Consider the following 27,493-nt stretch of genomic DNA (forward strand, 5'->3'; position numbering starts at 1 on the left):
TGATTCAGTTTCTGCTTAAGTCTTTAGCGAATACCTTGCTCCTTACTCTAAACCCTTGTGGACAATATTCTTCATCATCCTCTGATCTTAGATATTCTAAGATATCATCGTATCTTTCATTATAAATATCCTCCATATTTCTGAAGATATTTTCATAACTATTCTTATCTGAAATCTTTTATCTCTTCGCGCTATCAGTGTTACATCATAAAGGAAACTGTTTTAGTTTCTAAATCTCGAAAAAATTCAAAATTTAAAATATGAATGTTGTTGAAGTAGTGTTGGGAACTGAAGCATGAGTTAGTATAATATAATGACGTCTGATCAACGTGATTATATTACAGTAAGTCAAGCTGAGTTTCTAAATGGAACGTAATGATTCACAGACCATAACGTTGTCATGTGCCATGTTACATGACTCTTACATTCAATCTAATCTCTAAACATATCAAGAACATATTCTATTGATAGTTCTATCTTTTCCTTTGGATTCTGGTAATTTCACAAGTCAAATTGTGTTATTACAATTTCTCACTTAGAGCATTAACTATGTTCATTCCGAATTTTATATCTATGAATTCTAGACCATTATTCGCTTGACTTGAAGTCGGGAAAAGAAGACGGAAGCATGAAACTCCAAAATATAAGGAAAAATTTAAGCACGAAGACAACGCAGAAATTACAAACTGTGTATATCGATGCGTATAGCAATATAAAGACACGGGAAAACTAAGAACACTATAAACCCAAGAGCATAGTAGAAATTAACGGATTCCTCCGGTGGAAGATGAAAAAGAAGAATGACAGATGTGATCGTCAAGAATATATCAAGAATTAAAACTGGATGGAGCATATTGACGAATGTTTTGGAAGTACGAAGAAAGGAAGAAAGTATAAAAGGTGGAAGATGTGGAAATAAGGAAACGTAGGAGGTTGATTTATAGTAAAATATCCGACAGAGAAATCGAGACAGATTATTGCATTAAATCGAAGAGGATCATAATTTTCTTAATCGCCGAAGAATCAAATCCTATATAGATTACAAAGATTTTCTTTAATCCGGAGATCAACCGTGTTGACGTCAAAATATAAGACGAATCCCTATTTTCTCATTTCACTCTTTTACGATAGCTTCACTCATACATTTCGAGTAATCGAATTATTTTATCCATATTTCTCAATCATGATAAAATCCTATGAATCAACTTATATTCGTCATAATAACATTCTTATTGTTAGCCATGACGACCTCTATCAAATTTCGGGACGAAATTTCTTTAACGGGTAGGTACTGTGACGACCCGGAAATTTCCGACCAAATTTAAACTTAATCTTTATATAATTCTGACTTGATAAGCAATGAATTTTAATAAATCTTGAACCTCCAAAAAGAGTTTTACACAAGCTTTTGGTCACCCTTTTATTCCGACGATTCACGAACGTCATAACTTGATTTAATTGTTTAATTGTTTAATTATTGTGTATATATATGGATTTGAATATATTTAACTTGAAAATATGAAAATTAAATATCTCATTAAGTATATTAACAAAGTATTATATATATATTTTCATACTACTAATTTAAAGAGTTTTCAAACAATATATATATTACTATTTAAACGACGTAATTAACTTATGTTAAAATGTATTTACATATAATGTATTACGAGTGTAAATACATCCTTACAAGTATTGAATACACTTTATAATATACCAATACATATAAAGGATAGCTATACTTGTATTTCCGTTCAATTTCCTCAAAGAATTCTACTCGCATTCATACGGTATTTTTACCCGTATTATACAAAGCTTCTAGAAGTATTTACTATTGGTATATACCAATAGAAATCTGCAATTATTTGTGTAATATATCATCCATGACCTAATCAATTTAATATGTCATGCATGACTTAATACAATTTAACTTATCTTAGATATTTTCACTAAAAGCCAAAATTATAAGCTTATAAATAAAGACCATTTTTACTCATTTTTACTCCACATTTTCTTAAACTAAAAACACACACTTGAATGCTCTCATATCATACTTTAATCTCAGCAACTTTCCTCTTCATAATCAAGGTAAAATACTTCTCAAAATCATTGTTCAATTCCTCGTATAGTTGCTATCTTATTATACTTATAAAACTTATAAAAACTAGAACTTGTTTTGGTGAACACCAAGCTTGTTTGAAAAACTAATCTAATATTTCTAACTTAACTCTAATAACACTTATTTATATGTATTATGATATTATATTAAGTTAATATAAGAACTTATACCTTGTACATATGAATATCACCTTGAAACTTAACATATATCCTTTAATCTCTATTCGGTAAAAAGCGAGCTGTTTTGGGTTGGGAATTAAAAACCTATCTTAGACTTTGATTTCAAGGCTTAGACTTTGGAAATATGTTAATATATATAAATAAGACTTCCAGTATTTTTTTCATGATTTTAGACAAAGTGGAAGTATTTTATCAAAAATCATATATTGGGTGGATGCCGGGATTTTTCCAAATCTGTCCACCGACACAAAAAGAGGGTAAAGCTATAAAAATTATTACTTGGAATGAAATTTTCGAATTGGTTTTGTAAAATTTACTTCTTAATTTGAATCCATAGCAATTTGATTCACTTTAAACGGAGTTGTAATGAATATTTAGCGAGCAAAACAAAATCTGCTAAAATTAACGTTGTATGGACGAAATTTATATTATAAAAACTGTATTAACCATATCCTTTTTAACTTTTCCTATATCCTATATATATTTAGACATGTTATTAGTAGTATAACAAAATATTATAATCTTGGTTAATTCTGTGATTGTATATATGTATAATAATATTCTTGGTACGTCCTAACACAATAAGTATACAATACGTTTTGATAAATCCTAAGACAATACTTACACAATATGTCTTAGTTAATTCTAAGACAATACGTATACAATACGTCTATGGGTTGATGCAAAGACAATACGTATACAATACGTCGTGGGGTAATTCTAAGATTATATATATATATATATATATATATATATATATATATATATATATATATATATACCGATTATTGGACTGTTGGACTTTTTGGACTATTTTGGACTGCTAACAAAGGACTACTAACAATAGACTACTAACATAAAATGCTAAAAATTATTATATAAGTATTCTATGAACTTGCTTTATTTTATTCATATGTCGTATTATTATCTGAATCGTTATTATTGTTATAGGTTCGTGAATCCAATGACGACGGTCATATTTTTAATAAGTTGAAAACTTATTATTAATATACTTTTACTACTGTGAGTATATAGTCCCATTTTTAAACTCTAAAAATATTTTGGGATGAGAATACATGCATTTTATGTTTTACGCCATGGACACAAGTACTTAAAATATATTTTAAGTTGAGTTGTACCACCTTGCATATCTTCCCTAATAGCTTGGTAACTAATATTTACATGTTATAAGAACATGTAAGCGCGAATCCTATTGATAGATCTATCGGGTTTGACAACCCCAACCGGGCTAGTCGCTCTAGTATCATAAACGGTTGCATAGTACTTCGTTTTTACTACACTTGGTACAGTGTAGGGAGATTTTATAATAAAGGGAATATGCCACATTAATGGTTAAGTATGGTTACCGAAGCGCTCAACCACTTATAGAATACTTTTATACACTTGTGAGTGTACATATATTTATAACTATGAAATCTTGTGGTCTATATTTATATCGATGATAAACCTATATATCTCACCAACCTTTGTGTTGACTGTTTATGCATGTTTATTCTCAGGTCCTTAAGAAAGTCTTCCGCTGTTGTATTATCTGAGCAAGTTGTGCATGGAGTCTCATACTTTTATTTAAATAAAGTGTTGCATTCAGTAAAACCTTTGTCATGTATTATATTCAATTGTTACGGCACGTGTGTAGTATTTGGAAACCGATGTATTTTGGGAATTATTTCTTAAATAATCGCCCACTTGTTTAAAACATGCATTATGTATAATAATGATGTGCTTTTTATGAAACAGATGCAATATTTTCTAAAACGTATCATATAGAGGTCAAATACGTCGCTATGGGACCAATGAGAATGTACTGCATTTATAGTAATATGGACGGGTCATTTCAATCGCCGTCTACGGCGTATTCTGGAATTTTTACGCAACGCCACCACCACCATCGCATTCGTAACGATTTTTCGAGTAAAACCGATGTCCTTACCATCACTATCACACTCAAAATCTTTGTTTTCAATCACTAATACAATATGATCGCGATGGTGAATCCAAATTTCTCTATGAGTGGAAATTAGGGTTCTTAGTTAAAAGTTAATTCGCGAATCGTTGTATCCAGTCACTAATACACTATGATTGTTGTTTTCGATCACTATTTTTCTATGAGTTGAAATTAGGGTTCTTAGTTAAAAACTACGGAGCAATTAGCGAAATTATTTGCAGTATTCTATGTCTGGGCAGATGCAAATCAAATTGGGTTAGAAAGAGGACCAATAGCGATCCACATCAAAACCTGAACAGCCAGACCCATGAATCGGATTTTGATACACATCAATTTAATTTGAAATAAAATAAAATCAAGTCATCATCGAATCGACTATGCAGGTATGCGTTCTTAATTAGGATGTATTTCTTATGTTACTAAATTCATCAACATAATTTTCAGTTATTTGTTATGCTAATCGATTACATGTTTTATAATCCATGTTCTGTATGATGTTTTAATAATTGATCATGCATATTTTTACCATAGGGTTAATATGTCTGTTCAATGCGTAAAAGGGGGGTTTAAGGATCTTAGAACAAGGCTCTCCGGTCCGGCTACCATGGATAACCCTGGCCGACATGATGATGTCGGCGGGGTGGCTAAGTGATTAAGTCCACCTTCGATAGCGGTCGCTGATCAGAAGGCCCCCAAATAAGGTTGTAGGTGCTAGTTTAATAAAGAACTAACCTGTTAACCTTGAGAGATGATACTGATTACGTAAGATGAGTAGCAGATAATGGTTACGTAACGTGGTGATCCTAGAATGATAATTAGGGTTAGTATATATAGGCAAACCCTAATTCTAGAACCGTCTAAGATAATGATAATCTTCTCCATAACTAACTCCCCAGAATCACGGATATAATTATGGAAAAGATATTGACTTGATGACCAAGTAACTACCGTACCGAGAACAAAGGCATTCGATACATAACCGCATGCCGCATACCGCATACAAGGTACACGCACTCGCATGCTATCGAGTGCCCGCATAAGGATGGAATGCGCATGCGGGTTGCGGTATCATTATGTCCCCCCAGTTTGATGTTATATGACGCAAGACATATGATATCAAACTATTAAGCAAAAGAAAAAACAAGAAAACGGCTAGCATTAAATTTTTCGCGTGCGTCTCGAGGTCATTAAATGCCTGTCACTGTCGCAGAAGCCCATTCGGCTGGCAAGATGTAAAGTGGCAGTTGCCAGGCGCGTGTTAGCCACGCGCTCAACACTGGGCACATCAAACTGACATCCACGCGCGTGCAAAAAATGTCGAACGTTGATTGCGTTACACGTGTACAGCCACGATGAAACCGTTTCACCCCATGACTTTCAATCCACACTATAAATAGACGTCATTCACACACATTTCCACTTTCCTGCACCAAGCTTCCCTGATACGCTGCCAATTTCAATTCCGATCAAAACTTGAATATTCCGGCCAACTTCTAAAGGTTAGTTATTCTCCGATCACTTTATAGAAAATGACTAAGGCTAACGAGACATATGTAGATAGTGTAGTGTCTATTATAGAGCAGAAGCATATTGATTCTTTAGTTAAACAATACCCACCGCTAGCACAGTACAATCCGGTGCCTCCCCAGTCTAATCAACGTGCCCACAAACCGCCGGAGAACAAGATAGCTATATATGAGCATGCGTTTAAGCATGGTAATTTTAGGGAGCCCCCTTCCGACTTCTTTTTAGGAGTTTTAGATCATTTTGGCATAGGGTTAGGGCAATTACACCCTTAGGCAATAGGGAATATTTTACTGTTTGAGATGTGGTGTGTTGCACTCAACAAGGTGCCCTTAGTGAAGGTGTTCTGCCACCTATACCGCTTAGCGAATCATCACAAATCGTGGTTCACTTTCTTCGCTCGTCAGAATTTCACCAAAACCCCCAAATCGAACGCGGGTCACTGGAAAGAAACCTTCTTTTTTATTGACCAATCTGTTGTGGAAGCCACCTTTCCGCAAACACTTGTCTGGTGCGAAAGCATGGCTAAGGACGTGAACAAAACCCCCGTCCTTGATGACGAGGAAACGAAGCTGTTAGCGGAGTGCGCTAACGCACAGCTTGTGCACCGATCATATGGGAGTGTTATGCTACGGTTGGGAAGGATATCTGCACACTGGCCATGGGAGAACATGCGTCCAGCCATAATCGCGCCGAATGGCAAGGGTGGGAATTGTAGTGACCCGGAAATTTCCGATCAAATTTAAACTTTAATCTTTATATGATTCCGACACGATAAGCAAAGTCTGTAATGTTGAGTCTCGAAAAGTTTGAAACTACATTCATGTAACTAATTACCCTTTCACTATTCCCGAAGATTCACGAACAATTGTTTAGATATATATGCGAATTCAATACATAAGTACTATTACATATATTGTAATATATATAATTTATAAATATTATAAATATTAAGTATTCAAAACATTGTGAAATTTTAATATTAATAGAGTAAAAGTAATTACAAGTTAAAATATGGATGTTATACTTACTTTCTGTATTACTAATAATATTAATAATAATAATATTATTAGTATCAATTTTATTATTATTAGATATATAGACCTGAAATTGATACGCATAACTTGTTGTATTAATATCATTATTACTATCAATACTAATAATATTAATATCATTACTATTATCACTGAGGGTATTAAAATTTTTATAAGTATTGTTATTTTTTTATACAACTTATTATTACCATGAATGTTATTATTATTATTAATAATAATATTAACATTTTTATAAATATCATAAATCTTGTGATTTATATTATTATTAAATATCATTAAAATTGATATCGTCCTTATTATTAGTGTTATCATAAATTATTAACATTATTATTAAAATTATTATTATTTATTAATATTAATGGAATTATTATTATTATTATTATTATTATTATTATTATTATTATTATTATTATTATTATTATTATTATTATTATTATTATTATTATTTATTTATTTATAATTCTACCACGAATTAAGGGATTGAATCAATTGCAGATCCTTTTCAAACTATATTTGATTTGTATTTATGTCTCTGATTATTGAAAGTAAGTCATACGATCGTACGAATCAGTTTTCAGTCCCTTTCTACTTTCTTTCTTTTTTTTGTTATTTTCCCTTCTTGATATATTCCTACTGTCGACTCCACTTGTTATACAACTATCGAACTCCTCTATGATATGGATTAAGTTAACCAATTATCAATCCATATCTATCACTGTCCCTTTTTATGTAATTGTCTTCATCTATCTATAATATAGATATATACATACATCTTTAATCAATGAGATCATTACACTTTAATCATCACCACCACTCTACTACAACAACTACCATCTCTATCACCACCTTGATCACCACCTTTGATCATCACCATGACAGTTACCATCGAATATCATCATCAATACTTGTTGATATACGAAAACCATGTTACTTGATGACTCGTGATCGATCAAACTTCTACTATGTGACTATTATAATAGTTATTTCCACTCCTGTTTCAGCGGGTTATCATCAAACACCTTTACCATGTTAGACAACCGTTACCACCATGAATTACTATTACGGTGAGTGTGTTATTTTTTTTCTGTTTTGTTCAGCCTGAAAGCCACCCTATCGCCACCCTTTTTGTGAGGACCCGTCCTTATCCCCTGGACGAAATCATCAACATTTGGTTCCATCGCGATGATCGTCGCCAAGTAATGTCCTTTACATGAGCTAATGCACAGCGGAAGACTTAACTCGTACCTGAGAATAAACATGCTTTAAAAAGTCAACATAAAGTTGGTGAGATATATAGGTTTGATGCTAGCAGCGTTATAACTATGGACCACAAGATTTTAAGTTTATACATAATACACTCCTCGTGTATAGAAAAGACGTTGAGCACTTGGTAACCATACTTAACATTTAAATCATAGCAGCATACTCTTAAATAAACCCTACACCGTACCAAGTGTAGTAACGAAACGAAGTACTGTGCAACCGTTAAATACTGGTCGTCCAGCCCGGTTGGGGTTGTCAGGCCCGATAGATCTATCAACAGGATTCGCGTTTACGCTCCTCACGTAAATATTAGCTACCAAGTATAAAGAGATATGCCATGGTACAACTCAATGTAGAATTTATTTTTGATCACTTGTGTCCATAACGTAAATCATTTATAAAAAACAGCGCATGTATTCTCAGCCCAAAAATATTTAGAGTTTAAAAGGGGACTATATACTCACCATACTGTATTTTGTAGTAAAAATACATATAACACCATTGAACAAGTATAGGGTTGGCCTTGGATTCACGAACCTATATCATTTGTATATTTATTAATATATAATCATAATTGAACAAATTCATATATTATAACTTATGTTATATATTATATATTTAATTTTGTGTACATAAAAAAAAATGGTTAGTGTTTAGATAGTTATAGTTATATATATTCAGTTAGTTTAAAATAATAATAATAATACTTATAATGATCTGATAATACTAATAATGATAATAATATTATTAATACATAATAATAATAATACTCATACTTATAAATGGATGTTAATGTTAACATTTACGAAAATAATAGTAATAATAAATAATAATATTAATATTTTTAGGGTGTTACTAATATTATTTTTTTTTAAATCACAACAGATTATATTATTGTCATAATAATATTGATAATTATAACAATCATAATAATGCTAATAATATTTTAAGTGATCAAATTAATAATAATAATTATATAATTAATACCAATGGTAATAACTTTTATAATACCTATAGATTTGATAATAATAATAATTATAATACATGTAATGATAATAATGAGAATAGTAAGTTTTCAAGAATAAAACTACCTTTATAAGAGAGTTTCTAAAAAGAATAGCCCCATACTGGGCTCGAACCCGTGACCTCTAGTATACTCATTAAGATGCCTAACCAGTCAAGCTGGCTCGTTTATTTGTTTTAATACCCACACTGTTATTTATAACCCGATAATAACTTCTGTTATTTCTTCCTTCTCGTTCCCATGTTCAGTCAAACCGATTGATACCCAAGGTTCATGACAGCAACTCTTAAAACAGGTTTTAAACGAAGCGTAAGTTATTATTGGGGTTTTTAATGTTTATCACAGGGATTTAAATTGAAAACAAAAAAAAAAAAATCAAATATAATTGCTGTTAAAAAAAACGAAGAACACTAAACCCACTTTTGGATTCTAGAGTGTTTTTAACAAATGTTATAACATAAATCAGGTTCCAAATCCTCATTAGAAACTTTCTGTAAAATTAATTTAAATTGAAACGTCATAAGGAAAACGAATTTTGTCATGAACATAATCGTATGACTTTGGAAATTATACCTTTGAATTCAAAATTAAGATTCGATAGCTTGAATTGGATTCTGAAATTTCCCAGATAGTTTTAGGGGAAGATTCCTAACCAATTGCCATTATTACATTTTAAAGTTTATCATAAAATCAAGGTTTTTAAAAAAAAACTCCACGAACAGGGGCAGGAGCCTGTTCTTTGCTTCGGTTCTATTATGATTGATTCAAATATCGTTGTAAAGGATTATTGGTGATTGGTAACTAATAATGTGGGATTTTCCTCTATCCCTAAGCACTGATTTAAGTCTTTTATATCAGAAATTGGTGGCGACAAGAATTATTCGATTAGGATTAAGACAAATATATCTGGCTCGATTATTTTTCCACAAATGATACAGTTTGATTATGATGGGTACAGATTAGGAGTAAAAACAAAAACAGATAAAGATTGAATGTGATTTAAAGCTAATCAAGTCCCTGATTTTGTGGAATAAAAAGATTTATATTTTTTTTTTATTTTTTTTTTAAAAATAATTATTAATAGTAATATTAATAATTATTAATAACCAAAATGCTAAAAATGATATTATTAATAATAATAAGAATAAAGAATAAAATTCTTTTATTTTCATAATATTACTGAAAGCAGATGTACTAATAATAATAGAAGTAATAAAAAAAATATAATTATAATGATAATAAGAATTTTACATGGAAGTAATAACTTTTAGTAATAACAAATAAATCATAATTGTATATATCTTATATATATATATATATATATATATATATATATATATATATATACGTATATTTATAGATTGTAGTTAATCTTATAATTAATAATTATGAACATAATAATCATAATGCTAATTAAAATTTTTCTATTAATTATAATAATACTGATATTACTATAATAATATTATGATATAATTATATATTCAAATATATATAGTTTTAAGTTATATTTAGTTATCTGTCATAATACTAAATCACATAATTCCTTAATTGATAAAGTATAATTATTTACATATGTACTTATTATTAATGTTATATACAAAATTGTTCGTGAATCATCAGGCATGGTCAAAGGGTAACAGATTTCATAAATATAGATTTCAAACTTTCTAGACTCAACATTACAGATTTTGCTTATCGTGTCGAAAACATATAAAGATTAGGGTTTAAATTTGGTCGGAAATTTCCGGGTCGTTACAGTACCCACCCATTAAAGAAATTTCGTCCCCGAAATTTGATAGAAGTCGTCATGGATAATAATAGTAATGTTCTCATGACGAATATGAGGGAATAATGGAGTTTTATCATCATTGAGTAATGTAGATAAAAGATTCGATTACGCGAAGAATATAAGTGAGGCTATCGCAAAAGAGTGGGGTGAGTAAAAATATACTTGTTTTAACCAATGATGTGTTTCTATTGATTTCCGGGATTTAAGGAATTTAAAGAAAATCTTACGTAATAAGATTTGGTTCTTCGACGATCAGGATCTTCTTTGATTTAATGCGGCGATCTGTTTTGATTTCTCTGTCGGATATTTCACTATAAATCCACCCCTTTCGTTTCCTTATTTTCCATAACTCACACCTTCTATCTTTTCTCCCTTGATTCATACTTTAAAGCATTCATTAATATGCTCCATCCCATTTCTGATTCTTGATATATTCCTAATTTTCACATCCATCATTCTTCTCTTTCATTTATCACCAGAAGAATCTATTTACTTCTACTATACTCTTGGGTTTATAGTGTTTCTAGTTCTCCCATGTCTTTATATTGCCATATGCATTGATATACACGGTTTGTAGTTTCGAAGTTGTTATAGGCCTTTGTATTTTTCATTATTTTTCAGAGCTTCATGCTTTCGTTTTCTCTTCCCGACTTCGAGTCAAGCGAGTAATGGTCCGGAATTTGTAGGTATGAAATTCGGAATGGGTATAGCTAATGTTCTTAGAAAGAAATGGTAATGGCACGATTCTGATTTGTCAAATTACCAGAATATCCAGGAAAATAGAACTATCAAGATGATATGTTCCTAATACGTTTCGGAATTGGATAGAATGTAAGAGCCGTGTAACATGGCACATGATGACGGTACTGTGAATCATCACATTCCATTAGAAACTTAACATGACTTACTGTAATATAATGAAGTTGATCAAGTTTCATTATATTATACTAATTCATGCATCAGTTCCTAACACTACTTCAAAACATTCATATTTTAAATTCGGAGGTTTCAGAATTTAGAAACTAACACAGTTTCTTTTATGATGTGATACAGATAGCGCGAGAAGATAGATGATTTCCGATAAGAATAGTTATAAAATTATCTTCAGAAACATTGAGGATATTTATAATGAAAGATATGATAATATCTTGGAACTTCTAATGCCGAAGGATGATGATGAAGAATAGTGTCAGCAAAGATTTTTAGAGTAAGGAGTAGGGTATGTACTAAGGATTTCAGCAGGCACTGAATCTTTTAAATTCTTTGAAGTCAAACTTATTCTTTGTGATTATGCTGATGATGCTGCTGCTGGTGTTCGTAACCCTCGCACCAGTTTCTCCAAAATCGTTACACAAGCGCGTAGTTTGTTAACTTCTTCTAGTACTACTGGATGATTGACGGTTGAAGCGAGCGGATGAATAAGATTCGAGAAATGGAAAAGTATATAATCGTGACGAGATACTCTAAAAATGAGAGAGAGAATGATTGCTCGAACAGGTTCGTCGGTAAGTGCTTTCAGGTTCATTGCCAAGAGGGCAATTTGATGAATGAGAAGGATCTTTGTTGTGAAATGATTTTCGGATGTCGGATGATATTCTAACTATATAGAATATCTATATATAATTCTAAAGATTTCGTAGGCTACAGAGGAATTTACGGCATATATCAGGCAAGTCTAAGATGTGCTAAGATATGAATTTTGTCTATACACTATCGATGCACTAAATGCAATAAGACGTGTCTAGACTTATGAATGATAAGCAGGCAATTTCCTAAGGATGATAAGCAGATGATTTCCGACTAGGAATGATAAGCAAAACTTTTGACAGGCAGACACGGTCAAAGTCCAGACTCACTAATGTATCCTAACAACTACCAGTTAGACACACTAATGCAATGCCTGGTTCGCTAAGACCAACGCTCTGATACCAACTCTAATAACCCGAACTAATCCATCCGGACAACGTCCATATTGATTATAAACGAATTATAATAGTTGATAACATAGCGAGGTACTTGACCTCTATATGATACATTTTACAAACGTTGCATTTATTCTTAAAAGGCAATCTATCTTTACATCAAAAATTGATATGATCGTCTATCATTTCACAATATCCAAATGACCTAATCTGTCTTTTACTTAATGATAGTCTTTAATAATCTTCAATGACTCGAATGCAACGTTCTTGTATCATAGCTTAATTTGGTCCCATCTAGTATCCTTAATACGAGCTAAAGCACAGCGGAAGTCTTAATTCGTACCTGAGAATAACATGCTTTAAAACGTCAACATAAAGTTGGTGAGATATATAGGTTTGATGCTAGCAGCGTTATAACAATGGACCACAAGATTTCGTATATAATCATTTAATAAAAATATTCTAAGTGGTTGAGCACTTGGTAACCATACTTAACATTTAATCACGTCGCATATTCCCTTTAATATGAAATCTTACTACACTGTACCGAGTGTAGTCACGAAACGAAGTACTGTGCAACCGTTGAATACTGGTCGTCCAGTCCGGTTGGGGTTGTCAGGCCCGATAGATCTATCAACAGGATTCGCGTTTACAATACCGCTGTAAATATTAGTTACCAAGCTACAGGGAAGTATGCCAGTGGTACAACTCAACGTAGAATATATTTTTCAGTTACTTGTGTCCATAACGTAAATCATTTATAAAAGCAGCGCATGTATTCTCAGCCCAAAAATATTTAGAGTTTAAAAGGGATCTATATACTCACCTAATGTATTTTGTAGTAAAAATACATATAACACCATTGATAACTTATAAGGTTGGCCTTCGATTCACGAACCTAATTATATATTTTTATATCGGTTAATATCTATTTAACAAGTGAAGTTAATTTATAGTGTACCACAATCCTAATGCTCGAGACTAATATGTAAAAGTTAACAGAAATTCATTTGACTCAAAAAGATTTCCAAAATTTATACATAATTATTTTTAGTTAAATATTGTCATTTTATATTCTTAAATATTTTTACAAAATTTATTAGAGTAAATTATAATATAATTCACTTATTAATAAATAAAACTTTACATAAAAATATATACTAAAATGATAAGTTAATACTTTATAATAATATTTTCAAAGAATTTATACACGATTAAATATAATTAAATATTGTTGTTTAAAATATTTTTATAAAACTTATTAAAGTAATTAATGCTATAATTCATTACTAATACTTTATATATATATAAAATGATGTTTTATAATATTTACATCAAAATTTTAATGTTAAAAATAATAAATTGATAGTTTTAATAATAATGATCAAAATAATAATTTAATGATCAAAATAATATTTTGATAGTTTTAAAAATAATATTTTAATAGTTTTTGATAAAAAAATATATATTTTAATTGTTGATAAAAATCATGATAATAATATTTTGATAATAATAATTATAACAATCAATATTTTTTTTAACAATGATTTTAATGAGGTCGTAGTAAAAATATTCATTTTTAATAATTTACACAAAATTCAATTGACTATATCATCAAATTCATCCGTCGAATCCATTCGACATCTAAATGAAAAGTTTATAGTTTTTCGCCATCTTTCCAAAAACATATATATCATATAGCTTATCTTAACCGCATGAGTATCTTACTCAGATTCTATCCTAAAACATATTTTGTCAAAAATAAATAAAATAACATGCACGATCCTAATTTCTCGAGCACTAGTCAGGGATACACTAAAAATAAATAAAAGTCAAGTTTAGAGTGCTCAAGTATCAATATTGAGATTCAATATTGCAGGATAGTATTTAGACACAACGAAGTTGACAAACACTAGTTTGTTTCACGAGCAAAACCCCTGATCATTACCCATAACCTCCATAGCTATAACCCATAATCTCCTTAGTTTAATCTCACTCATGAAATTAGTTTTGGAACGCTTGGGCAGAACCCCGTCATAGTATTTTGTGTAAAGGAAATGATAATACTCCTAATTTAATCTTAATAATAATAATAATAATAATAATAATAATAATAATAATATATTTTTAATGAAAAACATCATAATAATTATCTTGATAAATATTTATGAAGTGTTATGTTCTACGGAGTATTATATGTGTAAGTGTGTGTGCGTAGTGTTTAAAATGAATAAAGAAAACATCACACCCACTTTTTATAAACAATTTTCGTCACCTAACCACTTTATGTCGGCAAAACATTACACGTTTCGTGTAGATGGGTACACGATTCGTGTAAGGTATAGTCACGAAAGTTGTAGATTTTTGAGTTACGGTCGTCTGGACACCAAGATCACCCTTTTTCGAGTCAGTATGAATTAGTTATGATTTTTCTCGTGCAAGTGCGCAGGTTTAGTGATTTCCAACATTTTGACTTGAAATCTTGTGATGAAATGTTGTAGTCTTTTGATGCACATTAGAAATCTTTATATTATCTTTATTTTTATTTTTATATCATTGAAAATCCATAAAAATATTTTATAATCAAATTATATTATATCAAAAAAAATATGTTCGTTGTTTAACTAAGTATTTTTAAATACAAAACATTTTATATTTAGTTAAAGACTATATTTAATCATTTTGTAAAATACATAAATATATATTTAATAAACACGTTTTATTTAAATATTTATTTTTATAAAATCACGGACCGTTACATTTATCGTTTAACAAAAGGTTTCTAGTAAAGTTATGACTTTTAAAATAACGTTAAAACGTTTAATCTTATTAAAATGACTCTTAAATAATTTGACAAAAATAGTTTCAGATATTTATAAAAAGTATATTCCTTTTTAAAGAAGACGTGACATTTAAATCATATTTTATAATTTCTAAAAGAAAATTAATAACAGATAACTATATTAAACTTAATAATTATACCTTGACATGAAGTAAAAATATATTATCTTTTACTCCGCCGATAAATATAGTAACCGTATATTGGAACCACAAATTATATATCTAATACCTCGTTAACGTTATCAGTTAATAAATATATATATATCATACATACACATAATGTTCGTGAATCGTCAGGCTTGGTCAAAAGGGTAACTAATCTTCCAGATTTAGATTTCAGACTTTCTAGACTCAACATCAAGGTTTTTGCTTATCGTGTCGGAAACATATAGAGTTTAAGGTTTAAATTTGGTCGGAAATTTTCGGGTCGTTACAGTACCCACCCGTTAAAGAAATTTCGTCCTCGAAATTTGGTAGAGGTTGTCATAAATAACAATAGGAATGTTTTCATGACGAATATGAGATGATAACGGAGTTTTGTCATTATTGAAAAAAAAATATAGATAAAATGATTCGATTATGAGGCGCGCGAGTGAAGCTATCACAAAAGAGTGAAATGAGTGAATATTGAATTGTTTTTAACCAATGACATGATTAGGTTTGATTTCCGGAATTTAAGGGATTTTAAGAAAATCTTACGTAATAAGATTTGATTTTTCAGCGATCGGAATCTTCTCGAATGTAATGCGGCAATCTGTTTCGATTTTTCTGTCGAATATTTTTCTATAAATTCACCCCCTTCGTTTTTCCTATTCTTCACACCTTCTATCCCTTATTTCTCTACTCATTCCTTAATATGCTTCACCCAATCCTAATTCTTATTATACTTCTAACTTTCATATCTTTCATTCTTCTCTTTCATCTGCCGCCAGAAGAATCTATTCACTTTTATGATTTCCTTGGAATTATAATGTTTCTAATTCTCCCGTGTCTTTACGTTGCAATACGTATTGATATACACGGTTTGTAGTTTCTGAGTGGTTGTTGGGTTTTATATCTTCCCTTATATTTTGATATCCCTACTTCTGTTTTCTATAATTATTGTCATTCACAGTTAATGCTTCCTCCTATTTGTTGCGATCTATACCCTAATTTCTATTTCGAAGCTTCATTCTTTGGTTCCCTCTTCTTGTGTTTAAGCGTCTCTTGTAATGGTCCGAAATTCGTAGGTATGAGATTCGAAATGAACATAGTTATTGTTCTTAAAAAGAAATGGTAATGGCACGATTTTGATTGGTCAAATTACCAGAATATTTTGAAAAATTAGAACTATCAGGGTGATACGTTCTAATATGTTTGGAGATTGGATAGAATGTAAAAGCAATGTAGCATGGCATATGATGATGGTATTGTGAATCATCACCTTCCATTAGAAACTTAACATGAGTTACTGTAATATAATGAAGTTGATCAAGTTTCATTATATTATACTAATTCATGCATCAGTTCCCAACACTACTTCAAACATTCATATTTTAATTTCAAAGGTTTCAGAATTTAGATACTAATGCAGTTTCTTTTATATTGTAACGCAGATGTTACGAAGAGTTGAATGATCGCAGATAGGAATAGTTGTGAGAATATCTCCAGAAATATGGAGAATATGTATAACGAAGGATATGAAAATATCTCATAATATCTAAGATAAGATGATGATGAAGAATATCATCTTGAAAAGTTTAGAATAAGGAGTAGAGTTCTTACTAACGGTTTCAGCAGGCACTGGATCATTTGGATCCTTTGAAGACAGGTTCTGTTTTCACGATTTGTTCACGGTCTCCTTCATACTTTGCTCAATCCGTTTTCCAGTTCCAACCCTTCTCTTTTTCTGAGCTTTACCAACCTACTGTTCTTTATCGTCAACCTTTAACTTGTTAAAGTCGTTTACAGTTTTTGCTGCTTCATCAGCATTTTAAGAACTACTTCATAGTTCAGGGTGTTTTTCAGAAATTTCACATTCGAAGTATGAAACTCTTAGGGATAGACGTTTTCGGTATAACTGGAAGAATTTCTACGAGATTTTCAAAATACAGATTGCGGATTCCGCCAAAGATATGACGAACTACTTGATGTCGTGGAATATAAAAGGTTCTCCGGTGACGTTGGCGAAAGAACAAGATATAAATATCGAAGTTATAATAGGAGTAGTCTTACTGAGAAGTCGAAGTGGAGCTGTGACAAAATTAGCTTCTTGAAAAGGAAGTGTAACATTGTTTTTGCTAATGAATGGCAAAGGATTCAACACGGTATGTGTTAAACTATGAATTAGGGTTTGAGAGTTCTTCAGGTGCATAACTGTATGCATAAATCTTTCTTTCATAGACGAGGTGCGGCTGGTTCAACTTCTCGACCGAGGTGTTTTCAGGAATCATGAAAAGTTGTGAATGCGAATTGTAATTGTCAAGATACGAATGAGGTTTAAGATAGAATCAAGTGGCAAACTTGAAGAATTATTTAGTTTCATATGTTATAATCAATATTTTAATTAATTTTACTTGTCCATAGTTAGCAGTCTGTTAGTTCGATTGTCCAATAGTCTAATAGTTTAATAATATATATATATATATATATATATATATATATATATATATATATATATATATATATATATATATATATAATATTCGAATTAAATAATACATATCGTGACCCGTGTACCGGTCTCGGTGTCGATCACAACTCAAAGTATATACATATTTTGGAATCAACTCCGACCCTGTATAGCCAACTCCCACCTTCACATATAGAGTGTCTACGGTTGTTCCGAAATATATATATAGATGGGTCAATATGATATGTCAAAACCTTGTATACGTGTCCCGTTTATTTAAAGTGCGAAAAATAAATAAATATATATCATGACCCATGCACCGTGTTGTCTCAGAATTAATCCGACGTATTTCGTACATGTGTCCCGACTCAAAATGCATAAAAGTAAATGACGATAAATAAAATTGCGAGAATGTAAATTGCGATAAATTAAATGTTAATCAGTTAGCTGGGAACAGTTAGCCGGAACAGTTAGCGTGGAATCCTTAATAGATTTTCAATTAGTTAAATCGTGTGTTTCTAACAATTTTAATATATCCAATGTTTTCTTCATTATGCCACTTGTTGGATTCTGATAGATCAAAATCCGAATATGAAATTTAAATGAGAATGGTTATTCTGGGATAAGTGGATACGAATATCGGTGGTTGTGAGTAGGATAATAGATGACCGCTGAATCAGATTTGAAGAATGTACAGTGTAACTTATTAATGTTAAATCTAAATATTCCTCGGGTGCTACCCACCTGTTAAAATATTTTCATCATTAACAGTTTGTACGAAAGAATTTTTAATTACCATTTTTATGAAAATATACTTGCATATATATTTTCATCGGATGTAATTATGGATTTAATGAGTAAAGAAAATATTATACTCATTTGATTTATTGTTGGCACTTGATTACATGATCTCTAGACATTAGAGATTACATAATTGCCATGTCGAACGAAAGTAAATGAGGTAGAACAATACGTAGAACGAAATTAATCGATGTAGAACGATATGTAGAACGAAGATCATACTCGAGGTACATATGGTGATATTGAGGCGTGTAATGTTGATATTCGAGGTACAGATTGTGATGTTAAGAGTTACGGCGCGGTTATGGTTTAGGGATGATAAGGGTACTGTCGACGTCGATGATGGTGGTACTTGATTATGCTGATGATGCTGCTGCTGGTGTTCGTAACCCTCGCACCAGTTTCTCCAAAATCGTTACACAAGCGCGTAGTTTGTTAACTTCTTCTAGTACTACTGGATGATTGACGGTTGAAGCGAGCGGATGAATAAGATTCGAGAAATGGAAAAGTATATAATCGTGACGAGATACTCTAAAAATGAGAGAGAGAATGATTGCTCGAACAGGTTCGTCGGTAAGTGCTTTCAGGTTCATTGCCAAGAGGGCAATTTGATGAATGAGAAGGATCTTTGTTGTGAAATGATTTTCGGATGTCGGATGATATTCTAACTATATAGAATATCTATATATAATTCTAAAGATTTCGTAGGCTACAGAGGAATTTACGGCATATATCAGGCAAGTCTAAGATGTGCTAAGATATGAATTTTGTCTATACACTATCGATGCACTAAATGCAATAAGACGTGTCTAGACTTATGAATGATAAGCAGGCAATTTCCTAAGGATGATAAGCAGATGATTTCCGACTAGGAATGATAAGCAAAACTTTTGACAGGCAGACACGGTCAAAGTCCAGACTCACTAATGTATCCTAACAACTACCAGTTAGACACACTAATGCAATGCCTGGTTCGCTAAGACCAACGCTCTGATACCAACTCTAATAACCCGAACTAATCCATCCGGACAACGTCCATATTGATTATAAACGAATTATAATAGTTGATAACATAGCGAGGTACTTGACCTCTATATGATACATTTTACAAACGTTGCATTTATTCTTAAAAGGCAATCTATCTTTACATCAAAAATTGATATGATCGTCTATCATTTCACAATATCCAAATGACCTAATCTGTCTTTTACTTAATGATAGTCTTTAATAATCTTCAATGACTCGAATGCAACGTTCTTGTATCATAGCTTAATTTGGTCCCATCTAGTATCCTTAATACGAGCTAAAGCACAGCGGAAGTCTTAATTCGTACCTGAGAATAACATGCTTTAAAACGTCAACATAAAGTTGGTGAGATATATAGGTTTGATGCTAGCAGCGTTATAACAATGGACCACAAGATTTCGTATATAATCATTTAATAAAAATATTCTAAGTGGTTGAGCACTTGGTAACCATACTTAACATTTAATCACGTCGCATATTCCCTTTAATATGAAATCTTACTACACTGTACCGAGTGTAGTCACGAAACGAAGTACTGTGCAACCGTTGAATACTGGTCGTCCAGTCCGGTTGGGGTTGTCAGGCCCGATAGATCTATCAACAGGATTCGCGTTTACAATACCGCTGTAAATATTAGTTACCAAGCTACAGGGAAGTATGCCAGTGGTACAACTCAACGTAGAATATATTTTTCAGTTACTTGTGTCCATAACGTAAATCATTTATAAAAGCAGCGCATGTATTCTCAGCCCAAAAATATTTAGAGTTTAAAAGGGATCTATATACTCACCTAATGTATTTTGTAGTAAAAATACATATAACACCATTGATAACTTATAAGGTTGGCCTTCGATTCACGAACCTAATTATATATTTTTATATCGGTTAATATCTATTTAACAAGTGAAGTTAATTTATAGTGTACCACAATCCTAATGCTCGAGACTAATATGTAAAAGTTAACAGAAATTCATTTGACTCAAAAAGATTTCCAAAATTTATACATAATTATTTTTAGTTAAATATTGTCATTTTATATTCTTAAATATTTTTACAAAATTTATTAGAGTAAATTATAATATAATTCACTTATTAATAAATAAAACTTTACATAAAAATATATACTAAAATGATAAGTTAATACTTTATAATAATATTTTCAAAGAATTTATACACGATTAAATATAATTAAATATTGTTGTTTAAAATATTTTTATAAAACTTATTAAAGTAATTAATGCTATAATTCATTACTAATACTTTATATATATATAAAATGATGTTTTATAATATTTACATCAAAATTTTAATGTTAAAAATAATAAATTGATAGTTTTAATAATAATGATCAAAATAATAATTTAATGATCAAAATAATATTTTGATAGTTTTAAAAATAATATTTTAATAGTTTTTGATAAAAAAAATATATATTTTAATTGTTGATAAAAATCATGATAATAATATTTTGATAATAATAATTATAACAATCAATATTTTTTTAACAATGATTTTAATGAGGTCGTAGTAAAAATATTCATTTTTAATAATTTACACAAAATTCAATTGACTATATCATCAAATTCATCCGTCGAATCCATTCGACATCTAAATGAAAAGTTTATAGTTTTTCGCCATCTTTCCAAAAACATATATATCATATAGCTTATCTTAACCGCATGAGTATCTTACTCAGATTCTATCCTAAAACATATTTTGTCAAAAATAAATAAAATAACATGCACGATCCTAATTTCTCGAGCACTAGTCAGGGATACACTAAAAGTAAATAAAAGTCAAGTTTAGAGTGCTCACGTATCAATATTGAGATTCAATATTGCAGGATAGTATTTAGACACAACGAAGTTGACAAACACTAGTTTGTTTCACGAGCAAAACCCCTGATCATTACCCATAACCTCCATAGCTATAACCCATAATCTCCTTAGTTTAATCTCACTCATGAAATTAGTTTTGGAACGCTTGGGCAGAACCCCGTCATAGTATTTTGTGTAAAGGAAATGATAATACTCCTAATTTAATCTTAATAATAATAATAATAATAATAATAATATATTTTTAATGAAAAACATCATAATAATTATCTTGATAAATATTTATGAAGTGTTATGTTCTACGGAGTATTATATGTGTAAGTGTGTGTGCGTAGTGTTTAAAATGAATAAAGAAAACATCACACCCACTTTTTATAAACAATTTTCGTCACCTAACCACTTTATGTCGGCAAAACATTACACGTTTCGTGTAGATGGGTACACGATTCGTGTAAGGTATAGTCACGAAAGTTGTAGATTTTTGAGTTACGGTCGTCTGGACATCAAGATCACCCTTTTTCGAGTCAGTATGAATTAGTTATGATTTTTCTCGTGCAAGTGCGCAGGTTTAGTGATTTCCAACATTTTGACTTGAAATCTTGTGATGAAATGTTGTAGTCTTTTGATGCACATTAGAAATCTTTATATTATCTTTATTTTTATTTTTATATCATTGAAAATCCATAAAAATATTTTATAATCAAATTATATTATATCAAAAAAAAATATGTTCGTTGTTTAACTAAGTATTTTTAAATACAAAACATTTTATATTTAGTTAAAGACTATATTTAATCATTTTGTAAAATACATAAATATATATTTAATAAACACGTTTTATTTAAATATTTATTTTTATAAAATCACGGACCGTTACATTTATCGTTTAACAAAAGGTTTCTAGAAAAGTTATGACTTTTAAAATAACGTTAAAACGTTTAATCTTATTAAAATGACTCTTAAATAATTTGACAAAAATAGTTTCAGATATTTATAAAAAGTATATTCCTTTTTAAAGAAGACGTGACATTTAAATCATATTTTATAATTTCTAAAAGAAAATTAATAACAGATAACTATATTAAACTTAATAATTATACCTTGACATGAAGTAAAAATATATTATCTTTTACTCCGCCGATAAATATAGTAACCGTATATTGGAACCACAAATTATATATCTAATACCTCGTTAACGTTATCAGTTAATAAATATATATATATCATACATACACATAATGTTCGTGAATCGTCAGGCTTGGTCAAAAGGGTAACTAATCTTCCAGATTTAGATTTCAGACTTTCTAGACTCAACATCAAGGTTTTTGCTTATCGTGTCGGAAACATATAGAGTTTAAGGTTTAAATTTGGTCGGAAATTTTCGGGTCGTTACAGCGTTGATGATGGTGGTACGGTTTATGCTGCTGGTGCTGCTGCTGGTGTTTGTAACCTCCGCACCAGATTTTCCAAAGCCATTACTCGAGCACGTAGTTCGTTAACTTCTTATATTATGTCGAGATGATGGACGATTGAAACAAGCGGGTAAGTAAGATTCAAATATAGGATAATATATAATCGTGACGAGATACCCTAGAAATGAGAGGATAAATGGTTTCTCAAACAGGTTCGCCGGTAAGTGCTTTCAGGTTTATCGCCAAGAGGGCAATTTGAGAAGGATCTTTGATGTGAAATGATTTTCGAATATAGAATGATATTCTAACTTCATAGAATATCTATATAATATACTAAAGATTTCGTAGCCAACAGAGGAACCTACAGCATAAGTCAGGCAATTCTACAGTAACAGATACGCTAAGATATGAGTTTTGTCTATACACTATCGATGCACTAAATGCAGTAAGACGTGTCTAGACTTAAGAATGATAGGAAGGAAATTCCCTAAGGATGATAAGCAGATGGTTTCCGACCAGATGTGATAAGCAAAACTTTTTGACGAGTAGACACGGTCAAAGTCCAGACTCACTAATGTATCCTAACAACTACCAGTTAGACACACTAATGCAAGGCCTGGTTTGCTAAGACCACCGCTCTGATACCACCTGTGAGGACCCGTCCTTATCCCCTGGACGAAATCATCAACATTTGGTTCCATCGCGATGATCGTCGCCAAGTAATGTCCTTTACATGAGCTAATGCACAGCGGAAGACTTAACTCGTACCTGAGAATAAACATGCTTTAAAAAGTCAACATAAAGTTGGTGAGATATATAGGTTTGATGCTAGCAGCGTTATAACTATGGACCACAAGATTTTAAGTTTATACATAATACACTCCTCGTGTATAGAAAAGACGTTGAGCACTTGGTAACCATACTTAACATTTAAATCATAGCAGCATACTCTTAAATAAACCCTACACCGTACCAAGTGTAGTAACGAAACGAAGTACTGTGCAACCGTTAAATACTGGTCGTCCAGCCCGGTTGGGGTTGTCAGGCCCGATAGATCTATCAACAGGATTCGCGTTTACGCTCCTCACGTAAATATTAGCTACCAAGTATAAAGACATATGCCATGGTACAACTCAACGTAGAATTTATTTTTGATCACTTGTGTCCATAACGTAAATCATTTATAAAAAACAGCGCATGTATTCTCAGCCCAAAAATATTTAGAGTTTAAAAGGGGACTATATACTCACCATACTGTATTTTGTAGTAAAAATACATATAACACCATTGAACAAGTATAGGGTTGGCCTTGGATTCACGAACCTATATCATTTGTATATTTATTAATATATAATCATAATTGAACAAATTCATATATTATAACTTATGTTATATATTATATATTTAATTTTGTGTACATAAAAAAAAATGGTTAGTGTTTAGATAGTTATAGTTATATATATTCAGTTAGTTTAAAATAATAATAATAATACTTATAATGATCTGATAATACTAATAATGATAATAATATTATTAATACATAATAATAATAATACTCATACTTATAAATGGATGTTAATGTTAACATTTACGAAAATAATAGTAATAATAAATAATAATATTAATATTTTTAGGGTGTTACTAATATTATTTTTTTTTTAAATCACAACAGATTATATTATTGTCATAATAATATTGATAATTATAACAATCATAATAATGCTAATAATATTTTAAGTGATCAAATTAATAATAATAATTATATAATTAATACCAATGGTAATAACTTTTATAATACCTATAGATTTGATAATAATAATAATTATAATACATGTAATGATAATAATGAGAATAGTAAGTTTTCAAGAATAAAACTACCTTTATAAGAGAGTTTCTAAAAAGAATAGCCCCATACTGGGCTCGAACCCGTGACCTCTAGTATACTCATTAAGATGCCTAACCAGTCAAGCTGGCTCGTTTATTTGTTTTAATACCCACACTGTTATTTATAACCCGATAATAACTTCTGTTATTTCTTCCTTCTCGTTCCCATGTTCAGTCAAACCGATTGATACCCAAGGTTCATGACAGCAACTCTTAAAACAGGTTTTAAACGAAGCGTAAGTTATTATTGGGGTTTTTAATGTTTATCACAGGGATTTAAATCGAAAACAAAAAAAAAAATCAAATATAATTGCTGTTAAAAAAAAACGAAGAACACTAAACCCACTTTTGGATTCTAGAGTGTTTTTAACAAATGTTATAACATAAATCAGGTTCCAAACCCTCATTAGAAACTTTCTGTAAAATTAATTTAAATTGAAACGTCATAAGGAAAACGAATTTTGTCATGAACATAATCGTATGACTTTGGAAATTATACCTTTGAATTCAAAATTAAGATTCGATAGCTTGAATTGGATTCTGAAATTTCCCAGATAGTTTTAGGGGAAGATTCCTAACCAATTGCCATTATTACATTTTAAAGTTTATCATAAAATCAAGGTTTTTTAAAAAAAACTCCACGAACAGGGGCAGGAGCCTGTTCTTTGCTTCGGTTCTATTATGATTGATTCAAATATCGTTGTAAAGGATTATTGGTGATTGGTAACTAATAATGTGGGATTTTCCTCTATCCCTAAGCACTGATTTAAGTCTTTTATATCAGAAATTGGTGGCGACAAGAATTATTCGATTAGGATTAAGACAAATATATCTGGCTCGATTATTTTTCCACAAATGATACAGTTTGATTATGATGGGTACAGATTAGGAGTAAAAACAAAAACAGATAAAGATTGAATGTGATTTAAAGCTAATCAAGTCCCTGATTTTGTGGAATAAAAAGATTTATATATTTTTTTTTATTTTTTTTTAAAAAATAATTATTAATAGTAATATTAATAATTAGTAATAACCAAAATGCTAAAAATGATATTATTAATAATAATAAGAATAAAGAATAAAATTCTTTTATTTTCATAATATTACTGAAAGCAGATGTACTAATAATAATAGAAGTAATAAAAAAATATAATTATAATGATAATAAGAATTTTACATGGAAGTAATAACTTTTAGTAATAACAAATAAATCATAATTGTATATATCTTATATATATATATATATATATATATATATATATATATATATATATATATATATATATATATATATATATATATATATATATATATATACGTATATTTATAGATTGTAGTTAATCTTATAATTAATAATTATGAACATAATAATCATAATGCTAATTAAAATTTTTCTATTAATTATAATAATACTGATATTACTATAATAATATTATGATATAATTATATATTCAAATATATATAGTTTTAAGTTATATTTAGTTATCTGTCATAATACTAAATCACATAATTCCTTAATTGATAAAGTATAATTATTTACATATGTACTTATTATTAATGTTATATACAAAATTGTTCGTGAATCATCAGGCATGGTCAAAGGGTAACAGATTTCATAAATATAGATTTCAAACTTTCTAGACTCAACATTACAGATTTTGCTTATCGTGTCGAAAACATATAAAGATTAGGGTTTAAATTTGGTCGGAAATTTCCGGGTCGTTACACTTTTCAACCCCATTACTATTGTAGCTACAACTATATTTATTTCTGTTTCAATCGATCTCCACCCCATAAGAATAGCCCACGATCTGCCCCAAGAAAATGCTAAAACAACTACAACTGTTCTCTGTTTAAACTGCTGCTACACTTGCACTTTATTTCTGTTTCAACAGTCGCTAACCACCACTCCACAACTACCTGCACGTTATTAATTGCAACTGCTATCTCGTTTCTGTTTTTTGTTTAAAAACCAATCCCCACCATCATCTTAAACTTACTACAATAGCTCATTTATGTTCGATTCAATGAAAAAGATGAATGATTGTTGATGATTAACAAATGAGGGATAATTCAGGATATTAGGATTAATAATCCTAGTGTCACGATAAAGATGATACATGATGATTATGATAACGCTATAATGATGATGATGTGAGTAAATGATTATGATTATGATAGTGACAGAAAGTGTAAGTTGTCTATTAAATGGTGTTAGTGGAAGAAGTTGTGGGACTATGAT

The 27,493-nt window shown here is 30.2% G+C and overlaps 1 long non-coding RNA gene across 1 annotated transcript in view; it reads left to right on the top strand.

The window, feature by feature from the left end:
* The first annotated feature begins 4,441 nt into the window (after positions 1 to 4,441).
* The window catches only part of LOC139852019 (uncharacterized), a 51,138-nt gene continuing 28,086 nt past the window's right edge, over positions 4,442 to 27,493 (top strand). Inside the window, exon 1 of the long non-coding RNA XR_011760863.1 lies at positions 4,442 to 4,647. This is a non-coding gene — a long non-coding RNA (uncharacterized lncRNA). The remainder of the gene's footprint in view (positions 4,648 to 27,493) is intronic.

This window comes from Rutidosis leptorrhynchoides, chromosome 6, assembly GCF_046630445.1.
Source record: "Rutidosis leptorrhynchoides isolate AG116_Rl617_1_P2 chromosome 6, CSIRO_AGI_Rlap_v1, whole genome shotgun sequence".
NCBI lineage: Eukaryota > Viridiplantae > Streptophyta > Magnoliopsida > Asterales > Asteraceae > Rutidosis > Rutidosis leptorrhynchoides.